The sequence below is a fragment of the Leptosomus discolor genome, unplaced genomic scaffold (genome assembly GCF_034619465.1).
Source record: "Leptosomus discolor isolate bLepDis1 unplaced genomic scaffold, bLepDis1.hap2 HAP2_SCAFFOLD_28, whole genome shotgun sequence".
Taxonomy (NCBI): domain Eukaryota; kingdom Metazoa; phylum Chordata; class Aves; order Leptosomiformes; family Leptosomidae; genus Leptosomus; species Leptosomus discolor.
Window position 1 is genome coordinate 2,867,724 of NW_028237857.1, and position 23,420 is coordinate 2,891,143.

Sequence of the window (23,420 nt, forward strand, 5' to 3'; positions counted from 1 at the left end):
TGCTTTACATTTAGATGTTGGGCTTTATCTCTAGATTTTGGTTTTAAATCTATATATTTTTCTTTTCCTCTAGATGTTGGGCTTTCCGATCAGATATCTGGCTTTACGTCTAGATGTTGGGCTTTACGTCTAGATTTTGGGATATACCACTAGGTCTTGGGCTTTACCTCTAGATTTTGGACTTTACCTCTAGAAGTTGGGGGTTACACCTATAAGTTTGGCTTTAATTGTAGATGTTTGGCCTTAAGATAGATTTTGGAATTCACCTCTAGATGTTAGGCTTTACCTCTAGATTCTGGGCTTTACCTCTAGATGTTGGGCTTTACCTCTAGATTTTGGGTTTTCCATCTGGATTTTTGGCTTCTCTCTAGAATCTGGGCTTTACCTCCAGACGTTGGGCTTTACCTCTAGATGTTGGGTTTTACCTCTAGATGTTGGTCTTTAGGTCTAGATATTGGACTTTACCTCTAGATGTAGGGTTTTACATCTAGATGTTTTGCTTTACATTTAGATGTTGGGCTGTGTCTCTAGATTTTGGGTTTTAAATCTATATATTTGGCTTTTCCTCTAGATGTTGGGCTTTACCATCAGATATCTGGCTTTACGTCTAGATGTTGGGCTTTACCTCTAGATTTTGGGCTCTACCACTAGGTCTTGGGCTTTACCTCTAGATTTTGGACTTTACCTCTAGAAGTTGGGCTTTACCTCTAGACTTTGGGCTTTACCTCAAGACATTCGGCTTTAACTCTAGCTGTTGGGCTTTACCTCTAGATTTTGGGCCTTACCTCTAGAAGTTGGGGGTTATATCTATATGGTTGGATTTAACTGTAGATGTCGGGCCTTAACACTTGATTTTGGAATTCAGCTCTAGATGTTAGTCTTTACATCTAGATTCTGGGCTTTCCCTCTAGATGTTGGGCTTTAACTCTAGATTTTGGGCTTTACTCTAAAGGATGCGCTTTAACTCCAGATATTCGGCATTACCTCTAGATGTTGGGTTTTACCTCTAGATGTTGGTCTTTAAGTCTAGATATTGGACTTTACCTCTAGATGTAGGGTTTTACATCTAGATGTTTTGCTTTACATTTTGATGTTGGGCTTTACCTCTAGATTTTGGGCCTTACCTCTAGAAGTTGGGGGTTACATCTATATGGTTGGCTTTAACTTTAGATGTCGGGCCTTAACACTTGATTTTGGAATTCAGCTCTAGATGTTAGGCTTTACATCTAGATTCTGGGCTTTCCCTCTAGATGTGGGGCTTTAACTCTAGATTTTGGGCTTTACTATAAAGCATGCGCTATAACTCCAGATATTCGGCTTTACCTCTAGAAGTTGGGTTTTACATCTAGATGTTTGGCTTTAACTGTAGGTGTCGGGCTTTAACACTAGATATTGGAATTCACCTCTAGATCTTAGTCTTTACCTCTACATGTTGGGCTTTACCTCTAGAGTATTTGGCTTTAGATCTAGCAATTGGGCTTTACATCTAAATTTGGGGCTTTAGCTCTAGATGTTGGGCTTTACCTCCAGATTTTGGGTTTTAAATCTATATATCTGGCTTTATATCTAGATGTTGGGCTTTACCTCTAGAATTTGGCCTCTACCTCTAGGTATTGGTGTTTACCTCTAGATTTTGGACTTTAACTCTGGAAGTTGGGCTTTACATCTAGACTTTGGGCTTTACCTCTAGATGTTGGTCTTTAAGTCTAGATACTGGACTTTACCTCTAGATGTAGGATTTTACATCTAGATGTTTTGCTTTACATTTAGATGTTGCTCTTTATCTCTAGAATTTGGGTTATACCTCTATATGTTGTGCTTCACCTCTAGATGTTCGGCTTTACCTCTAGATTTTGGGTTTTACATCCAGATGTTTGCCTTCACCTCTGTAAGTTGGGCTTTACCTGCAGACATTGGGCTGTAGGACAAGATGATGGGCTTTACCTCTAGAAGTTGGGCTTTACATCTAGATTTTCGGCTTTACCTCTAAATGATGTGCTTAAACTCTAAATATTGGGCTTTACCTCTAGATGTTGGGCTTTAGATTTAGAAGTTGGGCTTTACATCTATATTTTGGGCTTTAGATCTAGAAGTTGGGCTTTACATCTAGATTTTGGTTTTACGTCTCGATATTGGGCTTTACCTCTAGATTTTGGGTTTTAAATCTGTATATTTGGCTTTTCCTCTAGATGTTGGGCTTTACCTCTAGATTTTGGGCTCTACCACTGGGTCTTGGGCTTTACTTCTAGATTTCGGACTTTACCTCTAGAAGTAGGTCTTTACCTCTAGACTTTGGACTTTACCTCTTGACGTTCGGCTTTAACTCTAGATGTTGGGCTTCACCTCTAGATTTTGGGTCTTACCTCTAGAAGTTGGGGTTTACATCTATATGTTTGGCTTTAATTGTAGATGTCAGCCCTTAAGACTAGATTTTGGAATTCACCACTAGATGTTAGGCTTTACCTGTGGATGTTGGGCTTTAGATCTAGAAGTTGGGCTTTACATCTAGATTTTGGGCTTTAGGTCTAGATATTGGGCTTTACCTCTAGATTTTGGGTTTTAAATCTATATATTTGGCTTTTCCTCTAGATGTTGGGCTTTACCTCTAGATTTTGGGTTTTACATCTAGATGTTTGCCTTCACCTCTGTAAGATGTGCTTTACCTGCAGACATTGGGCTGTAGGACTAGATGATGGGCTTTACCTCTAGAAGTTGGGCTTTACATCTAGATTTTGGGTTTACCTCTAAATGATGCGCTTAAACTCTAAATATTGGGCTTTACCTCTAGATGTTGGGCTTTAGATTTAGAAGTTGGGCTTTACATCTATATTTTGGGCTTTAGATCTAGAAGTTGGGCTTTACATCTAGATTTTGGGCTTTACGTCTAGATATTGGGCTTTACCTCTAGATTTTGGGTTTTAAATCTATATATTTGGCTTTTCCTGTAGATGTTGGCTTTACCCCTAGATATCTGGCTTTACCTCTAAATGTTGGGCTTTACCTCTAGATTTTTGGTTTTAAATATATATATATTTGGCTTTTCCTCTAGATATTGGGCTTCACCTCTAGATTTTGGGTCTTACCTCTAGAAGTTGGGGTGTACATCTATATGTTTGGCTTTAACTGTAGTTGTCAGGACTTAAGACTAGATATTGGAATTCACCTCTAGATCTTAGTCTTTACCTCTACATGTTGGGCTTTACCTCTAGATGATTAGGCTTTAAACCTAGAAATTGGGCTTTACATCTAGATTTGGGGCTTTAGCTCTAGATGTTGGGCTTTACCTCCAGATTTTGCGTTTTAAATCTATATATCTGGCTTTATCTCTAGATGTTGGGCTTTACCTCTAGATTTTGGCCTCTACCTCTAGGTATTGGTTTTTACCTCTAGATTTTGGACTTTAACTCTGGAAGTTGGGCTTTACATCTAGACTTTGGGCTTTACCTCCAGATGTTGGTCTTTAAGTCTAGATACTGGACTTTATCTCTAGATGTAGGGTTTTACATCTAGATGTTTTGCTTTACATTTAGATGTTGCTCTTTATCTCTAGATGTTGGGTTATACCTCTATATGTTGTGCTTCACCTCTAGATGTTCGGCTTTACCTCTAGATTTTGGGTTTTACATCCAGATGTTTGCCATCACCTCTGTAAGTTGTGCTTTACCTGCAGACATTGGGCTGTAGGACAAGATGATGGGCTTTACCTCTAGAAGTTGGGCTTTACATCTAGATTTTCGGCTTTACCTCTAAATGATGTGCTTAAACTCTAAATATTGGGCTTTACCTCTAGATGTTGGGCTTTAGATTTAGAAGTTGGGCTTTACATCTATATTTTGGGCTTTAGATCTAGAAGTTGGGCTTTACCTCTAGATTTTGGTTTTACGTCTCGATATTGGGCTTTACCTCTAGATTTTGGGTTTTAAATCTGTATATTTGGCTTTTCCTCTAGATGTTGGGCTTTACCTCTAGATTTTGGGCTCTACCACTGGGTCTTGGGCTTTACTTCTAGATTTCGGACTTTACCTCTAGAAGTAGGTCTTTATCTCTAGACTTTGGACTTTACCTCAAGACGTTCGGCTTTAACTCTAGATGTTGGGCTTCACCTCTAGATTTTGGGTCTTACCTCTAGAAGTTGGGGTTTACATCTATATGTTTGGCTTTAATTGTAGATGTCAGCCCTTAAGACTAGATTTTGGAATTCACCACTAGATGTTAGGCTTTACCTGTGGATGTTGGGCTTTAGATCTAGAAGTTGGGCTTTACATCTAGATTTTGGGCTTTAGGTCTAGATATTGGGCTTTACCTCTAGATTTTGGGTTTTAAATCTATATATTTGGCTTTTCCTCTAGATGTTGGGCTTTACCTCTAGATTTTGGGTTTTACATCTAGATGTTTGCCTTCACCTCTGTAAGATGTGCTTTACCTGCAGACATTGGGCTGTAGGACTAGATGATGGGCTTTACCTCTAGAAGTTGGGCTTTACATCTAGATTTTGGGTTTACCTCTAAATGATGCGCTTAAACTCTAAATATTGGGCTTTACCTCTAGATGTTGGGCTTTAGATTTAGAAGTTGGGCTTTACATCTATATTTTGGGCTTTAGATCTAGAAGTTGGGCTTTACATCTAGATTTTGGGCTTTACGTCTAGATATTGGGCTTTACCTCTAGATTTTGGGTTTTAAATCTATATATTTGGCTTTTCCTGTAGATGTTGGCTTTACCCCTAGATATCTGGCTTTACCTCTAAATGTTGGGCTTTACCTCTAGATTTTTGGTTTTAAATATATATATATTTGGCTTTTCCTCTAGATATTGGGCTTCACCTCTAGATTTTGGGTCTTACCTCTAGAAGTTGGGGTGTACATCTATATGTTTGGCTTTAACTGTAGTTGTCAGGACTTAAGACTAGATATTGGAATTCACCTCTAGATCTTAGTCTTTACCTCTACATGTTGGGCTTTACCTCTAGATGATTAGGCTTTAAACCTAGAAATTGGGCTTTACATCTAGATTTGGGGCTTTAGCTCTAGATGTTGGGCTTTACCTCCAGATTTTGCGTTTTAAATCTATATATCTGGCTTTATCTCTAGATGTTGGGCTTTACCTCTAGATTTTGGCCTCTACCTCTAGGTATTGGTTTTTACCTCTAGATTTTGGACTTTAACTCTGGAAGTTGGGCTTTACATCTAGACTTTGGGCTTTACCTCCAGATGTTGGTCTTTAAGTCTAGATACTGGACTTTATCTCTAGATGTAGGGTTTTACATCTAGATGTTTTGCTTTACATTTAGATGTTGCTCTTTATCTCTAGATGTTGGGTTATACCTCTATATGTTGTGCTTCACCTCTAGATGTTCGGCTTTACCTCTAGATTTTGGGTTTTACATCCAGATGTTTGCCATCACCTCTGTAAGTTGTGCTTTACCTGCAGACATTGGGCTGTAGGACAAGATGATGGGCTTTACCTCTAGAAGTTGGGCTTTACATCTAGATTTTCGGCTTTACCTCTAAATGATGTGCTTAAACTCTAAATATTGGGCTTTACCTCTAGATGTTGGGCTTTAGATTTAGAAGTTGGGCTTTACATCTATATTTTGGGCTTTAGATCTAGAAGTTGGGCTTTACATCTAGATTTTGGTTTTACGTCTCGATATTGGGCTTTACCTCTAGATTTTGGGTTTTAAATCTGTATATTTGGCTTTTCCTCTAGATGTTGGGCTTTACCTCTAGATTTTGGGCTCTACCACTGGGTCTTGGGCTTTACTTCTAGATTTCGGACTTTACCTCTAGAAGTAGGTCTTTATCTCTAGACTTTGGACTTTACCTCAAGACGTTCGGCTTTAACTCTAGATGTTGGGCTTCACCTCTAGATTTTGGGTCTTACCTCTAGAAGTTGGGGTTTACATCTATATGTTTGGCTTTAATTGTAGATGTCAGCCCTTAAGACTAGATTTTGGAATTCACCTCTAGATGTTAGGCTTTACCTCTAGATTCTGGGCTTTACCTCTAGATGTTGGGCTTTACCTCTAGATTATGGGTTTTCCATCTGTATTTTTGGCTTCTCCCTAGAATCTGGGCTTTACCTCCAGTCGTTGGGCTTCAACTCTAGATGTTGTGTTTTACCTCTAGATGTTGGTCTTTAAGTCTAGATATTAGACTTTACCTCTAGATGTAGGGTTTTACATCTAGATGTTTTGCTTTACATTTAGATGTTGGGCTTTATCTCTAGATTTTGGTTTTAAATCTATATATTTTTCTTTTCCTCTAGATGTTGGGGGTTACCTCTAGAAGTTTGGCTTAGATCTAGAACTTGGGCTTTATCTCTAGATGTTGGGTTTAAATCTAGATTTGGGTTTTTAGCTCTAGAAGTTGGTCATTACCTCTAGACATTGGGATTTACCTCCAGATGTGGGTCTTTAAGTCTAGATATTGCACTTTACCTCTAGATGTAGGGTTTTACATCTAGATGTTTTGCTTTACATTTAGATGTTGGTCTTTATCTCTAGATGTTGGGTTATACCTCTATATGTTGTGCTTCACCTCTAGATGTTGGGCTTTACCTCTAGATTTTGGGTTTTACATCTAGATGTTTGCCTTCACCTCTGTTATTTGGGCTTTACCTGCAGACATTGGGCTGTAGGACTAGATGATGGGCTTTACCTCTAGAAGTTGGGCTTTACATTTAGATTTTGGGCTTTAACTCTAAAGGATGCGCTTAAACTCTAAATATTGGGCTTTACCTCTAGATGTTGGGCTTTAGATTTAGAAGTTGGGCTTTACATCTAGATTTTGGGCTTTAGATCTAGAAGTTGGGCTTTACATCTAGATTTTGGTTTTACGTCTAGATATTGGGCTTTACCTCTAGATTTTGGGTTTTAAATCTGTATATTTGGCTTTTCCTCTAGATGTTGGGCTTTACCTCTAGATTTTGGGCTCTACCACTAGGTCTTGGGCTTTACTTCTAGATTTCGGACTTTACCTCTAGAAGTAGGTCTTTACCTCTAGACTTTGGACTTTACCTCAAGACGTTCGGCTTTAACTCTAGATGTTGGGCTTTACCTCTAGATTTTGGGTCTTACCTCTAGAAGTTGGGCGTTACATCTATATGTTTGGCTTTAATTGTAGATGTCGGTCCTTAAGATAGATTTTGGAATTCACCTCTAGATGTTAGGCTTTACCTCTAGATTCTGGGCTTTACCTCTAGATGTTGGGCTTTACCTCTAGATTTTGGGTTTTCCATCTGTATTTTTGGCTTCTCTCTAGAATCTGGGCTTTACCTCCAGACGTTGGGCTTTACCTCTAGTTGTTGGGTTTTACCTCTAGATGTTGGTCTTTAAGTCTAGATATTGGACTTTACCTCTAGATGTAGGGTTTTACATCTAGATGTTTTGCTTTACATTTAGATGTTGGGCAGTGTCTCTAGATTTTGGGTTTTAAATCTATATATTTGGCTTTTCCTCTAGATGTTGGGCTTTACCATCAGATATCTGGCTTTACGTCTAGATGTTGGGCTTTACCTCTAGATTTTGGGCTCGAACACTAGGTCTTGGGCTTTACCTCTAGATTTTGGACTTTATTTCTAGAAGTTGGGCTTTACCTCTAGATATCTGGCTTTATGTCTAGTTGTTGGGCTTTACATCTAGATATCTGGCTTTACGTCTCGGTGTTGGGCTTTACCTTTAGAATTTGGACTTTACCTCTAGAAGTTGGGCTTTACCTCTAGATTTTGGACTCTACCTCTAGGTGTTGGGCTTTGTCTCTAGAATTTGGACCTTACCTCTAGAAGTTGAGCTTTACATCTAGAATTTGAACTTTACCGCTAGATTTTGGGATTTAAATCTAGATATTTGGCTTTACCTCTAAAATTTGGGCTTTACCTCTAGACTTTGGTCTTTACCTCAAGACGTTGGGCTTTAACTCTAGATGTTGGGCTTTACCTCTATATTTTGGGCCTTACCTCTAGAAGTTCGGGTTTACATCTATATGTTTGGCTTTAAATGTGGATATCGGGCCTTAACACTAGATTTTGGAATTCACCACTAGATGTTAGGCTTTTCCTCTAGATGTTGGGCTTTATCTCTAGAAGTTTGGCTTAGATCTGGAACTTGGGCTTTATCTCTAGATTATGGGTTTAAATCTAGATTTGGGTTTTTAGCTCTAGAAGTTGGTCATTACCTCTAGACATTGGGATTTACCTCCATAGGTGGGTCTTTAAGTCTAGATATTGGACTTTACCTCTAGATGTAGGGTTTTACATCTAGATGTTTTGCTTTACATTTAGATGTTGCTCTTTATCTCTAGATGTTGGGTTATACCTCTATATGTTGTGCTTCACCTCTAGATGTTGGGCTTTACCTCTAGATTTTGGGTTTTACATCTAGATGTTTGCCTTCACCTCTGTAAGTTGGGCTTTACCTGCAGACATTGGGCTGTAGGACTAGATGATGGGCTTTACCTTTAGAAGTTGGGCTTTACATTTAGATTTTGGGCTTTAACTCTAAAGGATGCGCTTAAACTCTAAATATTGGGCTTTACCTCTAGATGTTGGGCTTTAGATTTAGAAGTTGGGCTTTACATCTAGATTTTGGGCTTTAGATCTAGAAGTTGGGCTTTACATCTAGATTTTGGTCTTTACGTCTAGATATTGGGCTTTACCTCTAGATTTTGGGTTTTAAATCTGTATATTTGGCTTTTCCTCTAGATGTTGGGCTTTACATCTAGATTTTTGGCTCTACCACTAGGTCTTGGGCTTTACTTCTAGATTTCGGACTTTACCTCTAGAAGTAGGTCTTTACCTCTGGACTTTGGACTTTACCTCAAGACGTTCGGCTTTAACTCTAGATGTTGGGCTTCACCTCTAGATTTTGGGTCTTACCTCTAGAAGTTGGGGTTTACATCTATATGTTTGGCTTTAATTGTAGATGTCAGGCCTTAAGACTAGATTTTGGAATTCACCTCTAGATGTTAGGCTTTACCTCTAGATTCTGGGCTTTACCTCCAGACGTTGGGCTTCACCTCTAGATGTTGGGCTTTACCTCTAGATGTTGGTCTTTAAGTCTAGATATTGGACTTTACCTCTAGATGTAGGGTTTTACATCTAGATGTTTTGCTTTACATTTAGATGTTGGGCTTTATCTCTAGATTTTGGGTTTTAAATCTATATATTTGGCTTTTCCTCTAGATGTTGGGCTTTACCCCTAGATATGTGGCTTTACCTCTAGATGTTCGGCTTTACCTCTAGAAGTTGGGCTTTAACTCTAGACTTTGGGCTTTACCTCAAGACGTTCGCCTTTAACTCTAGATGTTGGGCTTTACCTCTAGATTTTGGGCCTTACCTCTAGAAGTTGGGGGTTACATCTATATGGTTGGCTTTAACTGTAGATGTCGGGCTTTAACACTTGATTTTGGAATTCACCTCTAGATGTTAGGCTTTACATCTAGATTCTGGGCTTTCCCTCTAGATGTTGGGCTTTAACTCTAGATTTTGGGCTTTACTCTAAAGAATGCGCTTTAACTCTAGATATTCGGCTTTACCTCTAGAAGTTGGGTTTTACATCTAGATGTTTGGCTTTAACTGTAGGTGTCGGGCTTTAACACTAGATATTGGAATTCACCTCTAGATCTTAGTCTTTACCTCTACATGTTGGGCTTTACCTCTAGATTATTTGGCTTTAGATCTAGAAATTGGGCTTTACATCTAGATTTGGGTCTTTAGCTCTAGATGTTAGTCTTCACCTCCAGATTTTGGGTTTTAAATCTATATATCTGGCTTTATCTCTAGATGTTGGGCTTTACCTCTAGATTTTGGCCTCTACCTCTAGGTATTGGTGTTTACCTCTAGATTTTGGACTTTAACTCTGGAAGTTGGGCTTTACCTCTAGAATTTGGGCTTTACCTCTAGATATTGGGCTTTACCTCTAGATTTTGGGTTTTAAATCTATATATTTGGCTTTTCCTCTAGATGATGGGCTTTACCTCTAGATATCTGGCTTTACGTCTAGATGTTGGGCTTTACATCTAGATATCTGGCTTTACGTCTCGATGTTGGGCATTACCTCTAGATTTTGGTCTCTACCTCTAGGTGTTGGGCTTTTCCTCTAGAATTTGGACCTTACCTCTAGGAGTTGGGCTTTACATCTAGAATTTGAGCTTTACCTCTAGTTTTTGGGATTTAAACCTAGATATTTGGCTTTACCTCTAAAATTTGGGCTTTACCTGTAGACTTTGGGCTTTACCTCAAGACGTTGGGCTTTAACTCTAGATGTTGGGCTTTACCTCTAGATTTTGGGCCTTACCTCTAGAATTTCGGGTTTACATCTATATGTTTGGCTTTAAATGTGGATATCGGGCCTTAACACTAGATTTTGGAATTCACCACTAGATGTTAGGCTTTTCCTCTAGATGTTGGGCTTTACCTCTAGAAGTTTGGCTTAGATCTAGAACTTGGGCTTTATCTCTAGATGTTGGGTTTAAATCTAGATTTGGGTTTTTAGCTCTAGAAGTTGGTCATTACCTCTAGACATTGGGCTTTACCTCCAGATGTTGGTCTTTAAGTCTAGATATTGCACTTTACCTCTAGATGTAGGGTTTTACATCTAGATGTTTTGCTTTACATTTAGATGTTGGTCTTTATCTCTAGATGTTGGGTTATAGCTCTATATGTTGTGCTTCACCTCTAGATGTTGGGCTTTACCTCTAGATTTTGGGTTTTACATCTAGATGTTTGCCTTCACCTCTGTTATTTGGGCTTTACCTGCAGACATTGGGCTGTAGGACTAGATGATGGGCTTTACCTCTAGAAGTTGGGCTTTACATTTAGATTTTGGGCTTTAACTCTAAAGGATGCGCTTAAACTCTAAATATTGGGCTTTACCTCTAGATGTTGGGCTTTAGATTTAGAAGTTGGGCTTTACATCTAGATTTTGGGCTTTAGATCTAGAAGTTGGGCTTTACATCTAGATTTTGGTTTTACGTCTAGATATTGGGCTTTACCTCTAGATTTTGGGTTTTAAATCTGTATATTTGGCTTTTCCTCTAGATGTTGGGCTTTACCTCTAGATTTTGGGCTCTACCACTAGGTCTTGGGCTTTACTTCTAGATTTCGGTCTTTACCTCTAGAAGTAGGTCTTTACCTCTAGACTTTGGACTTTACCTCAAGACGTTCGGCTTTAACTCTAGATGTTGGGCTTTACCTCTAGATTTTGGGTCTTACCTCTAGAAGTTGGGGGTTACATCTATATGTTTGGCTTTAATTGTAGATGTTTGGCCTTAAGATAGATTTTGGAATTCACCTCTAGATGTTAGGCTTTACCTCTAGATTCTGGGCTTTACCTCTAGATGTTGGGCTTTACCTCTAGATTTTGGGTTTTCCATCTGTATTTTTGGCTTCTCTCTAGAATCTGGGCTTTACCTCCAGACGTTGGGCTTTACCTCTAGTTGTTGGGTTTTACCTCTAGATGTTGGTCTTTAAGTCTAGATATTGGACTTTACCTCTAGATGTAGGGTTTTACATCTAGATGTTTTGCTTTACATTTAGATGTTGGGCAGTGTCTCTAGATTTTGGGTTTTAAATCTATATATTTGGCTTTTCCTCTAGATGTTGGGCTTTACCATCAGATATCTGGCTTTACGTCTAGATGTTGGGCTTTACCTCTAGATTTTGGGCTCGAACACTAGGTCTTGGGCTTTACCTCTAGATTTTGGACTTTATTTCTAGAAGTTGGGCTTTACCTCTAGATATCTGGCTTTATGTCTAGTTGTTGGGCTTTACATCTAGATATCTGGCTTTACGTCTCGGTGTTGGGCTTTACCTTTAGAATTTGGACTTTACCTCTAGAAGTTGGGCTTTACCTCTAGATTTTGGACTCTACCTCTAGGTGTTGGGCTTTGTCTCTAGAATTTGGACCTTACCTCTAGAAGTTGAGCTTTACATCTAGAATTTGAACTTTACCTCTAGATTTTGGGATTTAAATCTAGATATTTGGCTTTAACTCTAAAATTTGGGCTTTACCTCTAGACTTTGGTCTTTACCTCAAGACGTTGGGCTTTAACTCTAGATGTTGGGCTTTACCTCTATATTTTGGGCCTTACCTCTAGAAGTTCGGGTTTACATCTATATGTTTGGCTTTAAATGTGGATATCGGGCCTTAACACTAGATTTTGGAATTCACCACTAGATGTTAGGCTTTTCCTCTAGATGTTGGGCTTTATCTCTAGAAGTTTGGCTTAGATCTGGAACTTGGGCTTTATCTCTAGATGTTGGGTTTAAATCTAGATTTGGGTTTTTAGCTCTAGAAGTTGGTCATTACCTCTAGACATTGGGATTTACCTCCATAGGTGGGTCTTTAAGTCTAGATATTGGACTTTACCTCTAGATGTAGGGTTTTACATCTAGATGTTTTGCTTTACATTTAGATGTTGCTCTTTATCTCTAGATGTTGGGTTATACCTCTATATGTTGTGCTTCACCTCTAGATGTTGGGCTTTACCTCTAGATTTTGGGTTTTACATCTAGATGTTTGCCTTCACCTCTGTAAGTTGGGCTTTACCTGCAGACATTGGGCTGTAGGACTAGATGATGGGCTTTACCTCTAGAAGTTGGGCTTTACATTTAGATTTTGGGCTTTAACTCTAAAGGATGCGCTTAAACTCTAAATATTGGGCTTTACCTCTAGATGTTGGGCTTTAGATTTAGAAGTTGGGCTTTACATCTAGATTTTGGGCTTTAGATCTAGAAGTTGGGCTTTACATCTAGATTTTGGTCTTTACGTCTAGATATTGGGCTTTACCTCTAGATTTTGGGTTTTAAATCTGTATATTTGGCTTTTCCTCTAGATGTTGGGCTTTACATCTAGATTTTTGGCTCTACCACTAGGTCTTGGGCTTTACTTCTAGATTTCGGACTTTACCTCTAGAAGTAGGTCTTTACCTCTGGACTTTGGACTTTACCTCAAGACGTTCGGCTTTAACTCTAGATGTTGGGCTTCACCTCTAGATTTTGGGTCTTACCTCTAGAAGTTGGGGTTTACATCTATATGTTTGGCTTTAATTGTAGATGTCAGGCCTTAAGACTAGATTTTGGAATTCACCTCTAGATGTTAGGCTTTACCTCTAGATTCTGGGCTTTACCTCCAGACGTTGGGCTTCACCTCTAGATGTTGGGCTTTACCTCTAGATGTTGGTCTTTAAGTCTAGATATTGGACTTTACCTCTAGATGTAGGGTTTTACATCTAGATGTTTTGCTTTACATTTAGATGTTGGGCTTTATCTCTAGATTTTGGGTTTTAAATCTATATATTTGGCTTTTCCTCTAGATGTTGGGCTTTACCCCTAGATATCTGGCTTTACCTCTAGGTGTTCGGCTTTACCTCTAGAAGTTGGGCTTTAACTCTAGACTTTGGGCTTTACCTCAAGACGTTCGCCTTTAACTCTAGATGTTGGGCTTTACCTCTAGATTTTGGGCCTTACCTCTAGAAGCTGGGGGTTACATCTATATGGTTGGCTTTAACTGTAGATGTCGGGCTTTAACACTTGATTTTGGAATTCACCTCTAGATGTTAGGCTTTACATCTAGATTCTGGGCTTTCCCTCTAGATGTTGGGCTTTAACTCTAGATTTTGGGCTTTACTCTAAAGAATGCGCTTTAACTCTAGATATTCGGCTTTACCTCTAGAAGTTGGGTTTTACATCTAGATGTTTGGCTTTAACTGTAGGTGTCGGGCTTTAACACTAGATATTGGAATTCACCTCTAGATCTTAGTCTTTACCTCTACATGTTGGGCTTTACCTCTAGATTATTTGGCTTTAGATCTAGAAATTGGGCTTTACATCTAGATTTGGGTCTTTAGCTCTAGATGTTAGTCTTCACCTCCAGATTTTGGGTTTTAAATCTATATATCTGGCTTTATCTCTAGATGTTGGGCTTTACCTCTAGATTTTGGCCTCTACCTCTAGGTATTGGTGTTTACCTCTAGATTTTGGACTTTAACTCTGGAAGTTGGGCTTTACCTCTAGAATTTGGGCTTTACCTCTAGATATTGGGCTTTACCTCTAGATTTTGGGTTTTAAATCTATATATTTGGCTTTTCCTCTAGATGATGGGCTTTACCTCTAGATATCTGGCTTTACGTCTAGATGTTGGGCTTTACATCTAGATATCTGGCTTTACGTCTCGATGTTGGGCATTACCTCTAGATTTTGGTCTCTACCTCTAGGTGTTGGGCTTTTCCTCTAGAATTTGGACCTTACCTCTAGGAGTTGGGCTTTACATCTAGAATTTGAGCTTTACCTCTAGTTTTTGGGATTTAAACCTAGATATTTGGCTTTACCTCTAAAATTTGGGCTTTACCTGTAGACTTTGGGCTTTACCTCAAGACGTTGGGCTTTAACTCTAGATGTTGGGCTTTACCTCTAGATTTTGGGCCTTACCTCTAGAATTTCGGGTTTACATCTATATGTTTGGCTTTAAATGTGGATATCGGGCCTTAACACTAGATTTTGGAATTCACCACTAGATGTTAGGCTTTTCCTCTAGATGTTGGGCTTTACCTCTAGAAGTTTGGCTTAGATCTAGAACTTGGGCTTTATCTCTAGATGTTGGGTTTAAATCTAGATTTGGGTTTTTAGCTCTAGAAGTTGGTCATTACCTCTAGACATTGGGCTTTACCTCCAGATGTTGGTCTTTAAGTCTAGATATTGGACTTTACCTCTAGATGTAGGGTTTTACATCTAGATGTTTTGCTTTACATTTAGATGTTGGTCTTTATCTCTAGATGTTGGGTTATAGCTCTATATGTTGTGCTTCACCTCTAGATGTTGGGCTTTACCTCTAGATTTTGGGTTTTACATCTAGATGTTTGCCTTCACCTCTGTTATTTGGGCTTTACCTGCAGACATTGGGCTGTAGGACTAGATGATGGGCTTTACCTCTAGAAGTTGGGCTTTACATTTAGATTTTGGGCTTTAACTCTAAAGGATGCGCTTAAACTCTAAATATTGGGCTTTACCTCTAGATGTTGGGCTTTAGATTTAGAAGTTGGGCTTTACATCTAGATTTTGGGCTTTAGATCTAGAAGTTGGGCTTTACATCTAGATTTTGGTTTTACGTCTAGATATTGGGCTTTACCTCTAGATTTTGGGTTTTAAATCTGTATATTTGGCTTTTCCTCTAGATGTTGGGCTTTACCTCTAGATTTTGGGCTCTACCACTAGGTCTTGGGCTTTACTTCTAGATTTCGGTCTTTACCTCTAGAAGTAGGTCTTTACCTCTAGACTTTGGACTTTACCTCAAGACGTTCGGCTTTAACTCTAGATGTTGGGCTTTACCTCTAGATTTTGGGTCTTACCTCTAGAAGTTGGGGGTTACATCTATATGTTTGGCTTTAATTGTAGATGTTTGGCCTTAAGATAGATTTTGGAATTCACCTCTAGATGTTAGGCTTTACCTCTAGATTCTGGGCTTTACCTCTAGATGTTGGGCTTTACCTCTAGATTTTGGGTTTTCCATCTGTATTTTTGGCTTCTCTCTAGAATCTGGGCTTTACCTCCAGACGTTGGGCTTTACCTCTAGTTGTTGGGTTTTACCTCTAGATGTTGGTCTTTAAGTCTAGATATTGGACTTTACCTCTAGATGTAGGGTTTTACATCTAGATGTTTTGCTTTACATTTAGATGTTGGGCAGTGTCTCTAGATTTTGGGTTTTAAATCTATATATTTGGCTTTTCCTCTAGATGTTGGGCTTTACCATCAGATATCTGGCTTTACGTCTAGATGTTGGGCTTTACCTCTAGATTTTGGGCTCGAACACTAGGTCTTGGGCTTTACCTCTAGATTTTGGACTTTATTTCTAGAAGTTGGGCTTTACCTCTAGATATCTGGCTTTATGTCTAGTTGTTGGGCTTTACATCTAGATATCTGGCTTTACGTCTCGGTGTTGGGCTTTACCTTTAGAATTTGGACTTTACCTCTAGAAGTTGGGCTTTACCTCTAGATTTTGGACTCTACCTCTAGGTGTTGGGCTTTGTCTCTAGAATTTGGACCTTACCTCTAGAAGTTGAGCTTTACATCTAGAATTTGAACTTTACCGCTAGATTTTGGGATTTAAATCTAGATATTTGGCTTTACCTCTAAAATTTGGGCTTTACCTCTAGACTTTGGTCTTTACCTCAAGACGTTGGGCTTTAACTCTAGATGTTGGGCTTTACCTCTATATTTTGGGCCTTACCTCTAGAAGTTCGGGTTTACATCTATATGTTTGGCTTTAAATGTGGATATCGGGCCTTAACACTAGATTTTGGAATTCACCACTAGATGTTAGGCTTTTCCTCTAGATGTTGGGCTTTATCTCTAGAAGTTTGGCTTAGATCTGGAACTTGGGCTTTATCTCTAGATGTTGGGTTTAAATCTAGATTTGGGTTTTTAGCTCTAGAAGTTGGTCATTACCTCTAGACATTGGGATTTACCTCCATAGGTGGGTCTTTAAGTCTAGATATTGGACTTTACCTCTAGATGTAGGGTTTTACATCTAGATGTTTTGCTTTACATTTAGATGTTGCTCTTTATCTCTAGATGTTGGGTTATACCTCTATATGTTGTGCTTCACCTCTAGATGTTGGGCTTTACCTCTAGATTTTGGGTTTTACATCTAGATGTTTGCCTTCACCTCTGTAAGTTGGGCTTTACCTGCAGACATTGGGCTGTAGGACTAGATGATGGGCTTTACCTCTAGAAGTTGGGCTTTACATTTAGATTTTGGGCTTTAACTCTAAAGGATGCGCTTAAACTCTAAATATTGGGCTTTACCTCTAGATGTTGGGCTTTAGATTTAGAAGTTGGGCTTTACATCTAGATTTTGGGCTTTAGATCTAGAAGTTGGGCTTTACATCTAGATTTTGGTCTTTACGTCTAGATATTGGGCTTTACCTCTAGATTTTGGGTTTTAAATCTGTATATTTGGCTTTTCCTCTAGATGTTGGGCTTTACATCTAGATTTTTGGCTCTACCACTAGGTCTTGGGCTTTACTTCTAGATTTCGGACTTTACCTCTAGAAGTAGGTCTTTACCTCTGGACTTTGGACTTTACCTCAAGACGTTCGGCTTTAACTCTAGATGTTGGGCTTCACCTCTAGATTTTGGGTCTTACCTCTAGAAGTTGGGGTTTACATCTATATGTTTGGCTTTAATTGTAGATGTCAGGCCTTAAGACTAGATTTTGGAATTCACCTCTAGATGTTAGGCTTTACCTCTAGATTCTGGGCTTTACCTCCAGACGTTGGGCTTCACCTCTAGATGTTGGGCTTTACCTCTAGATGTTGGTCTTTAAGTCTAGATATTGGACTTTACCTCTAGATGTAGGGTTTTACATCTAGATGTTTTGCTTTACATTTAGATGTTGGGCTTTATCTCTAGATTTTGGGTTTTAAATCTATATATTTGGCTTTTCCTCTAGATGTTGGGCTTTACCCCTAGATATCTGGCTTTACCTCTAGGTGTTCGGCTTTACCTCTAGAAGTTGGGCTTTAACTCTAGACTTTGGGCTTTACCTCAAGACGTTCGCCTTTAACTCTAGATGTTGGGCTTTACCTCTAGATTTTGGGCCTTACCTCTAGAAGTTGGGGGTTACATCTATATGGTTGGCTTTAACTGTAGATGTCGGGCTTTAACACTTGATTTTGGAATTCACCTCTAGATGTTAGGCTTTACATCTAGATTCTGGGCTTTCCCTCTAGATGTTGGGCTTTAACTCTAGATTTTGGGCTTTACTCTAAAGAATGCGCTTTAACTCTAGATATTCGGCTTTACCTCTAGAAGTTGGGTTTTACATCTAGATGTTTGGCTTTAACTGTAGGTGTCGGGCTTTAACACTAGATATTGGAATTCACCTCTAGATCTTAGTCTTTACCTCTACATGTTGGGCTTTACCTCTAGATTATTTGGCTTTAGATCTAGAAATTGGGCTTTACATCTAGATTTGGGTCTTTAGCTCTAGATGTTAGTCTTCACCTCCAGATTTTGGGTTTTAAATCTATATATCTGGCTTTATCTCTAGATGTTGGGCTTTACCTCTAGATTTTGGCCTCTACCTCTAGGTATTGGTGTTTACCTCTAGATTTTGGACTTTAACTCTGGAAGTTGGGCTTTACCTCTAGAATTTGGGCTTTACCTCTAGATATTGGGCTTTACCTCTAGATTTTGGGTTTTAAATCTATATATTTGGCTTTTCCTCTAGATGATGGGCTTTACCTCTAGATATCTGGCTTTACGTCTAGATGTTGGGCTTTACATCTAGATATCTGGCTTTACGTCTCGATGTTGGGCATTACCTCTAGATTTTGGTCTCTACCTCTAGGTGTTGGGCTTTTCCTCTAGAATTTGGACCTTACCTCTAGAAGTTGGGCTTTACATCTAGAATTTGAGCTTTACCTCTAGTTTTTGGGATTTAAACCTAGATATTTGGCTTTACCTCTAAAATTTGGGCTTTACCTGTAGACTTTGGGCTTTACCTCAAGACGTTGGGCTTTAACTCTAGATGTTGGGCTTTACCTCTAGATTTTGGGTCTTACCTCTAGAATTTCGGGTTTACATCTATATGTTTGGCTTTAAATGTGGATATCGGGCCTTAACACTAGATTTTGGAATTCACCACTAGATGTTAGGCTTTTCCTCTAGATGTTGGGCTTTACCTCTAGAAGTTTGGCTTAGATCTAGAACTTGGGCTTTATCTCTAGATGTTGGGTTTAAATCTAGATTTGGGTTTTTAGCTCTAGAAGTTGGTCATTACCTCTAGACATTGGGCTTTACCTCCAGATGTTGGTCTTTAAGTCTAGATATTGCACTTTACCTCTAGATGTAGGGTTTTACATCTAGATGTTTTGCTTTACATTTAGATGTTGGTCTTTATCTCTAGATGTTGGGTTATAGCTCTATATGTTGTGCTTCACCTCTAGATGTTGGGCTTTACCTCTAGATTTTGGGTTTTACATCTAGATGTTTGCCTTCACCTCTGTTATTTGGGCTTTACCTGCAGACATTGGGCTGTAGGACTAGATGATGGGCTTTACCTCTAGAAGTTGGGCTTTACATTTAGATTTTGGGCTTTAACTCTAAAGGATGCGCTTAAACTCTAAATATTGGGTTTTACATCTAGATTTTGGGCTTTAAATCTAGAAGTTGGGCTTTACATCTAGATTTTGGTCTTTACATCTAGATTTTGGGCTTTACCTCTAGATTTTGGGTTTTAAATCTGTATATTTGGCTTTTCCTCTAGATGTTGGGCTTTACCTCTAGATTTTGGGCTCTACCACTAGGTCTTGGGCTTTACTTCTAGATTTCGGACTTTACCTCTAGAAGTATGTCTTTATCTCTAGACTTTGGACTTTACCTCAAGACGTTCGGCTTTAACTCTAGATGTTGGGCTTCACCTCTAGATTTTGGGTCTTACCTCTAGAAGTTGGGGTTTACATCTATATATTTGGCTTTAATTGTAGATGTCAGGCCTTAAGACTAGATTTTTGAATTCACCTCTAGATGTTAGGCTTTACCTCTAGATTCTGGCCTTTACCTCCAGTTGTTGGGCTTTACCTCTAGATTTTGGGTTTTCCATCTGTATTTTTGGCTTCTCGCTAGAATCCGGGCTTTACCTCCAGACGTTGGGCTTCACCTCTAGATGTTGGGCTTTACCTCTAGATGTTGGTCTTTAAGTCTAGATATTGGACTTTACCTCTAGATGTAGGGTTTTACATCTAGATGTTTTGCTTTACATTTAGATGTTGGGCTTTATCTGTAGATTTTGGTTTTAAATCTATATATTTGGCTTTTCCTCTAGATGTTGGGCTTTACCCCTAGATATCTGGCTTTACCTCTAGATGTTGGGCTTTACCTCTAGAAGTTGGGCTTTAACTCTAGACTTTGGGCTTTACCTCAAGACGTTCGCCTTTAACTCTAGATGTTGGGCTTTACCTCTAGATTTTGGGCCTTACCTCTAGAAGTTGGGGGTTACATCTATATGGTTGGCTTTAACTGTAGATGTCGGGCCTTAACACTTGATTTTGGAATTCACCTCTAGATGTTAGGCTTTACATCTGGATTCTGGGCTTTCCCTCTAGATGTTGGGCTTTAACTCTAGATTTTGGGCTTTACTCTAAAGGATGCGCTTTAACTCTAGATATTCGGCTTTACCTCTAGAAGTTGGGTTTTACATCTAGATGTTTGGCTTTAACTGTAGGTGTCAAGCTTTAACACTAGATATTGGAATTCACCTCTAGATCTTAGTCTTTACCTCTACATGTTGGGCTTTACCTCTAGAGTATTTGGCTTTAGATCTAGCAATTGGGCTTTACATCTAGATTTGGGTCTTTAGCTCTAGATGTTGGGCTTTACCTCCAGATTTTGGGTTTTAAATCTATATATCTGGCTTTATGTCTAGATGTTGGGCTTTACCTCTAGATTTTGGCCTCTACCTCTAGGTATTGGTGTTTACCTCTAGATTTTGGACTTTAACTCTGGAAGTTGGGCTTTACCTCTAGAATTTGGGCTTTACCTCTAGATATTGGGCTTTACCTCTAGATTTTGGGTTTTAAATCTATATATTTGGCTTTTCCTCTATATGTTGGGCTTTACCTCTAGATATCTGGCTTTACGTCTAGATGTTGGGCTTTACATCTAGATATCTGGCTTTACGTCTCGATGTTGGGCTTTACCTCTAGATTTTGGTCTCTACCTCTAGGTGTTGGGCTTTGCCTCTAGAATTTGGACCTTACCTCTAGAAGTTGAGGGTTACATCTATATGGTTGGCTTTAACTGTAGATGTTGGGCCTTAACACTTGATTTTGGAATTCACCTCTAGATGTTAGGCTTTACATGTAGCTTCTGGGCTTTCCCTCTAGATTTGGGGCTTTAACTCAACATTTTGGACTTTAAATTATGTGCTTTAACACTAGATATTCGGCTTTACCTCTAGAAGTTGGGCTTTACATCTAGATTTTGGGCTTTAGATCTAGAAGTTGGGCTTAACATCTAGATTTTGGGCTTTACGTCTAGCTATTGGGCTTTACCTCTAGATTTTGGGTTTTAAATCTATATATTTGGCTTTTCCTCTAGATGTTCGGCTTTACCTCTAGATTTTGGGCTCTACCTCTAGGTGTTGAGCTTTGCCTCTAGAATTTGGACTTTAACTCTAAAAGTTGGGCTTTACATCTGCAATTTGGTATTTACCTCTAGATTTTGGGATTTACCTCTAGGTGTTGAGCTTTGCCTCTAGAATTTGGGCTCTACCACTAGGTCTTGTGCTTTACCTCTAGATTCTGGGCTTTTCCTCTAGATATTGGGCTTTACCATCAGATATCTGGCTTTACCTCTAGATGTTGGGCTTTAACTCTAGATTTTGGGCTCTACCACTAGGTCTTGTGCTTTACCTCTAGATTCTGGACTTTCCCTCTAGATGTGGGGCTTTAACTCTAGATTTTGGCCTTTACTCTAAATGGTGCGCTTTATATATTCGGCTTTACCTCTAGAAGTTGGGCTTTACATCTAGATTTTGGGCTTTAGATATAGAAGTTTGGCTTTATATCTAGATTTTGGGCTTTACGTCTAGATATTGGGCTTTATCTCTATATTCTGGGTTTTAAATCTATATATTTGGCTTTTCCTCTAGATGTTGGTCTTTACCTCTAGATTTTGGGTTTTAAATATATATATATTTGGCTTTTCCTCTAGATGTTGGTCTTTACCTCTGGATATCGGGCTTTGCCTCTACATTTTGGGCTCTACCTCTAGGTGTTGAGCTTTGCGTCTAGAATTTGGACTTTACCTCTAGATGTAGGGTTTTACATCTGCAATTTGGGCTTTACGTCTAGATTTTGGGATTTAAATCTAGATATTTGGCTTTACCTCTAGTTTTTGGATTTTCCATCTGGATTTTTGGCTTCTCTCTAGAATCTGGGCTGTACCTCCAGACGATGGGCTTTAACTCAAGATGTTGGGTTTTACCTCTAGATGTTGGTCTTTAGGTCTAGATATTGGACTTTACCTCTAGATGTCGGGTTTTACATCTAGATGTTTTGCTTTACATTTAGATGTTGGGCTTTCTCTCTAGATTTTGGGTTTTAAATCTATATATTTGGCTTTTCCTCTAGATGTTGGGCTTTACCTCTAGATATCTGGCTTTACGTCTAGATGTTGGTCTTTACCTCTAGATTTTGGGCTCTACCACTAGGTCTTGGGCTTTACCTCTAGATTTTGGACTTTACCTCTAGAAGTAGGTCTTTACCTCTAGATTCTGGGCTTTACCTCTAGATGTTGGCCTTTACCTCTAGATTTTGGGTTTTCCATCTGTATTTTTGGCTTCTCTCTAGAATCTGGGCTTTACCTCCAGACGTTGGGCTTTACCTCTAGATGTTGGGTTTTACCTCTAGATCTTGGTCTTTAAGTCTAGATATTGGACTTTACCTCTAAATGTAGGGTTTTACATCTAGATGTTTTGCTTTACATTTAGATGTTGGGCTTTCTCTCTAGATTTTGGGTTTTAAATCTATATATTTGGCTTTTCCTCTAGATGTTGGGCTTTACCTCTAGATATCTGGCTTTACGTCTAGATGTTGGTCTTTACCTCTAGATTTTGGGCTCTACCACTAGGTCTTGGTCTTTACCTTTAGATTTTCGACTTTACCTCTAGAAGTCGGGCTTTACCTCTAGATTTTGGGCCTTACCTCTAGATTTTGGGTTTTACATCTATATGTTTGGCTTTAACTGTAGATGTCGGGCCTTAACACTTGATTTTGGAATTCACCTCTAGATGTTAGGCTTTACATCTAGATTCTGGGCTTTCCCTCTTGATGTTGGGCTTTACCTCTAGGTTTTGGACTTTAATTCTGGAAGTTGGGCTTTACATCTAGACTTTGGGCTTTATCTCTAGATTTTGGATTTAAATCTAGATATTTGGCTTTACCTCTAGAATTTGGGCTTTACCTCTAGACTTTGGGCTTTACCTCAAGACGTTGGGCTTTAACTCTAGATGTTGGGCTTTACCTCTAGATTTAAGGCTTTACCTCTAGAAGTTCGGTTTTACATCTATATGTTTGGCATTATATGTAGATGTCGGGCCTTAACACTAGATTTTGTAATTCACCACTAGATGTTAGGCTTTTCCTCTAGATGTTGGGCTTTACCTCTAGATGTTTGGCTTAGATCTAGATCTTGGGCTTTATCTCTAGATGTTGGGGTTTAAATCTAGATTTGGGGTTTTAGCTCTAGAAGTTGGTCATTACCTCTAGACATTGGGCTTTACCTCCAGATGTTGGTCTTTATGTCTAGATATTGGACTTTACCTCTAGATGTAGGATTTTACATCTAGATGTTTTGCTTTACATTTAGATATTGGTCTTTACCTCTAAATGTTGGGTTATAACTCTATATGTTGTGCTTCA